We start from the raw sequence: 5,160 nt of genomic DNA on the forward strand, positions 1-5,160 counted from the left end.
AAGTCTCATCTTCTCACTTTGTTGCCCAGGCTGGTCTCAAACTCCTGAGCTCCAAGTGATCCTCCTGCCTTGATCTCCCAAAGTGCTGAGATTACGGGTGTGAGCCAACATGCCTGGCTGACTTCATTTTTTAGAGCAGTGTTAGGTGCACAGCAAAACTGAGAGGAAGGTAGAGAGGTTTCCCATATAATTCCTGCCCCTGCAAATGCACAGCCTCCCCTATTATTAACATCCCCCACCAGAATGGTGCATTTGTTACAATTGATGAACCGACGCTGATGCATCATCACCCAAAGTCTACAGTTGACATCAGCGTTCACTGTTGATGTTGTACATTTCATGGGAATGCATAATGATGTGTGTCCACCATTACAGTTTCACTGCCCTAAATATTCCTCTGTTTGCAGACATTTTTAAAAACCACCTCATGTAGCAATGTTTAACCTAGGGTTTATGGACCCACTGGGAATCCATAGATGGCTTCCAAAGCATCTGAGAAACTATAGGAGTTATGCAATGTGTTGTATGAGTCTAGGTTCTTTTTTCTGCAGCATTGGTCCATAGTTCAAAAGGGGTTATGACCTACAAATGATGAGGAAGTACAGGGATATTAGGCCAATTTGCTGCTTCCAAACAGATCAGGGCACGCTTCCCATTCTCTAACTCAGAGAAAATGTTTTCTGTCCCTGGCTTGGCATCAGAGACAGCCTTTCTCCTTCCCCGAGGCAGCCTCTGCCATCTGCCAAATGGTGTTGTTCTGTGACCCCAGTGTCCTTGAAGCCATCCGGAAGTCTTAGAGGGAGGTCCCTAGTGGTCCCAGCATGCTCTAACTCCTCAGGGAACAGGACTGGAACTGAAAAGCAGCCTGTTTCCCACTCTCCCTAGAGCTGAAGGCTCTGTGAGGATGGGCTCTGTGAGCCCAACCATCCCACCGCAGAACTAGGAGCCCATGGAAGGGCTGGCTTATCCCACCATACTCAGCCCCTTCCAATTCCCCTTCCAACCTTATTCATGCTTCTGTGTTATTTGGGTACCTGCTTATCTCCTCTACTAACTAATACAATTTTGAGAGCAACAACCTGTCATTTCTCTGTATATTAAACAGTATTTAGCACCATGTTTTGCATATGATAATTCTCAAAATGGTCGGTAATTTTAAAACATCAAAGCTGAGTTGCAGAAAGTTAGAACAGGTCTCCAACGGCTCTGATGGCAGCTTTGGTCACGAGGATGCTGGTTATTTATGTGGTTAGAACCAGGGCCTCTTGAGCTCACTGTGCTAAGAGGGTCTTATCTGGGGAAAGCCAGAGTGGGCCAAAATAAGAAGGGGATTTGAGAGGGGGAATTTGGGGAGAGAAACTTAGAGCTAGGCTGGGTTCTAATCCCAGCTCTGCCACCAACAATCTGTGGGACAGGACACCGGTCAAGGCATGTCTGTATGGCATAGTAGAGTTGGAATGTGAAGCTTGGCTCTCCCATGTATTAGCTGTGAGAGATGCAGCAGCTTCATGTTCTAGCTCCCTCCTCTTCTTATTATCTGTGTGACCTTGGGCATTAATAAGCCTCCAAAGCCTCAGCTACCTCTCTCCTACAATCCCTATTCTAGTGATCCTGCTGCTCTGGGTTGAAACCCAGGTGCTGCCAAGATGCTGGCTTACCAATCTTCTCTCATGGACCCTGACACCAAACTCACTGGAAACATGGCACTGTTACCCATCAGAAGCCAATTTAAAGGACCTGACCCCAGAGAGACAAAAGATACAGATATTGTGGATGAAGCCATCTATTACTTCAAGGCCAATGTCTTCTTCAAAAACTATGAAATTAAGAATGAAGCTGATAGGACCTTGATATATATATAACTCTACATTTCTGAGTGTTCGAAGGGACTCCAAAAGTACAAATCCAAAATCCAAGGTGAGAAAGAAATGTATACATTGGGAATCACGAATTTTCCTATCCCTGGAGAGCCTCATTTTCCACTTAACGCAATTTATGCCAAACCTGCAAACAAACAGGAAGATGAAGTGATGAGAGCCTATTTACAACAGCTAAGGAGAAAGACTGGACTGAGACTTTGTGAGAAAGTTTTTGACCCTCAGAATGATAAACCCAGCAAGTGGTGGGCTTGCTTTGTGAAGAGACAGTTCATGAACAAGAGTCTTTCAGGACCTGGACAGTGAAGGGAGCCTGGGCAGCCACCATCTCCAGAGCCCCGGGCAGCATTTTCCATTAAGATGTACACAATCTTTTGCCTTTATTTCATAAAGTTTTATACAGAAGAGAGAAGAGCATGACTTTACTTGAAAAACTCTTGATCAAGAATTTGGGTGGGGGAAAAGAAAGTGAGTTATCAAAGGTGATCTGAAATTTTCTGCAGTATTAAGCTGGTGCTTAATAAGAATAATAATAAAGAAATTTCTAACATTAAAAAAATACCTATTCCAGAGATTACTAGTGTCTGCCAAGTGCCCTCCATGGGATAGGTACTGTTGTAAGTGCTTTATATGTACTCACTCCTTTGGTCCTTTTAACAATCCTGCAAACTAGGTAGTATTATTATCCCATTTCCAGTAACTCAACTGAAGCACATGGGGGTAACTCTCCCACAGTTACCCCACTGTCAAGGGGGTACAGCTGGGATTTGAACTAGGCAATCTAGCTCCCTGAGTCTGCTTCCTTAACCATCGCATTACCACACAGTGACCTGACACAATGCACTGAAATATCTTAGCATGCAGTAAGAGCTCAACAAATATCAGTTGCTCGTGATGGTCATTCTGAGTCTCCCAGCCTCATTTTTAAGGTGGAGATGATACTATCCAATTCATGGGTAGAGATAACACAGATAAAGCACTGAACATTACACATAAGACTGGATGCCTGGGTTTGGTTTTTTGTTTTTTTTGTTTTTTTTGGTTCTGGCCACATGGCAAGCAGATCGGCTATTTATTTGCACCTATGACACCGACTTAGGGGTTCAACATGCTCTTGTTTGTTGCTGAGTCTGTATTGCTTGGTGTTTTCTAGCTTGCCTAGTGCTTTGCTCATAGCAGATGCTAAAAAATATGTTCATTTATTTTCCTCAAATCTATAGAATTCCCACCATTCTTGTATAAGCTACTTTGGAAGTCGGTGTGGGAGAAAGGGTACTTAGGTGCTGAGGCAGAACTAATAATTAATTCCACTCCTGATTTCAGTCAGTCCCTATGCCAGGAAAAACTCACTCCTCTCCTTGTGCAATGTATAAGCCTCCCAGAAACTCACTTAAAGGCAATTTCTACTTAATTTGTGCTTTGGGTGTTAAAAACACAAGCTTGTAACAGGTCTCCCCTTGTTAATACATGACAGCTATTGCCCTGTTCTTACCAGGCCTATGCAGATCAGTCCTGTCTGTCTTGGACTTCTGATTGCTACAGTCTGGGGACTATGTCTGTTTGACTTACTATCAATGGCACAATGCCAAGTACCAAGTACCAGGTTCAAAAAATGTTTATTTGCTGATTCAGCAGTTGTTGATCCTGTTGGAGGTAGATTCTAGCCTTGGTCATTCACCACCTTGATTTCTGACTCTGTGGCAAGATTCGTATATCATGCTCTACTAGGTCTTCTCAACTCCATTTTTGTTATTTGGTGGGCAGAGCCTGTGTGCTGAAAAGGGGAAGTGGTTGTGAGTGTGCTGGAGAAAGATGATCTGGTTCAGCAGATTTTTAGGAATGGGCTTAATCAGGGAGGGCACCTATTATTTACTAAGTACTTACTATATCAGGCATCAGGTTAGGAGTTCTCCAAATGGATATAAATAAACAGAAAACTTTTGGTGCACCAGTGGTTTGTGGGAGACATTTGGGGGAGCATCCACTGCCTGCTCCTCATATTCCCAGGACTATGACTAGATCAGCAAGTTACCACAGCCCTCACTTCTTGTATCTCTCCTTATCCATTTCTCCCCAGGAGGAGAAATGAGTTAACGGCTTGTGTCCATGATTTTCAGTGTATGTTGAATAAGAGCAACTCAAACATATTAAGTCCTAATCCTTGGCATTTATAAATGTTACCTTATTTGGGAAAGAGCTCTTTGCAGTGTGATTAAGGATTCTGAGATAAAGAGGTATTATTTGTCTGTTAGGACTTCTGTAACAAAATACCACAGACTGTGGGACTTAAACAACAGAAATTTATTTTCTTACAGTTCTAGAGGCTGGACATCCAAGATCAAGGTGCTGACAAGGCTGGTTTCTCTGAAGACCTCTCTTTGACTTGCAGATAGCTGCATTCTTGCTGTGTCCTCACATGACGATTCCTCTGTACATGGCCACTCCTACTGTCTCTTCTTCTTATAAGGATACCAGTCCTGTCGAAGTAGGGCCCCACCCATATAACCTCATTTAACCTTAGTTACCTTTTAAAATGCCTTATCTCCAAATACAGTCACATGGTGGGTCAGGGGTTGTCAGGGCTTTCACATGAATTTTGGGGGACAGAATTCACTCTGTAACAGATTACTTTGGATCATCCAGGTGGGCCCTAAACATCATTGCAAGCACCCTTAAAAAAAGAGGCAGAGGGAGATTTGAGACACACGCAGAGAGAAGACACACAGAAGGCAGTATGGCGACACAGGCAGGGACTGGGGTGATGTAACCATAAGCCAAAGAATACTGACAGCCACTAGATGCTGAACAAGGAAGTGTGGTCCTGCTAACACTTTGATTTTGGACTTCTGGCTATCAGAGCTATGAGAGAATAAGTTCCTGTTCCTATCAGGCACCCAGTTTTGTTACAGCAGCCCCCCAAAATGAACACAATTGAATGGTGCTGTTCGAAAGACTAAAACCTAACACCTGGAGCTTTGACTTTTTTCTGTCTGTCTCTGCCCAGGATGAAGCAGTAATGCTGGGTAAAAGTGTCAGCTCTGCAGACCAGAGTTTTCTTTCATGTGGAGTGTCCCAAAGTCTAGACTGGGGAGCAGAGTCAGGGAGCAGTATGGCTGAAGTATTCACAGGCCTGCTTGGTCACTTATACCATAGCCACATCCTCTAACCTGGAATTCATCAGGATGAAGCTTAAATTTTGATCTCCACTTATCGGATCCTCTCTATCTCACTATCACTTCTTGCTATGGTCTGAATGTTTGTGTCCCTCCCCTCCAAGTTCATA

General features: G+C 43.6%; 1 pseudogene; it reads left to right on the plus strand.

Moving 5' to 3' along the window:
* The first annotated feature begins 1,646 nt into the window (after positions 1-1,646).
* Positions 1,647-2,289, plus strand: LOC129038346 (actin-related protein 2/3 complex subunit 3-like; annotated as a pseudogene).
* Positions 2,290-5,160: the final 2,871 nt, after the last annotated feature.

This window comes from Pongo pygmaeus, chromosome 5 (genome assembly GCF_028885625.2).
Source record: "Pongo pygmaeus isolate AG05252 chromosome 5, NHGRI_mPonPyg2-v2.0_pri, whole genome shotgun sequence".
NCBI classification, from domain to species: Eukaryota; Metazoa; Chordata; class Mammalia; order Primates; family Hominidae; genus Pongo; species Pongo pygmaeus.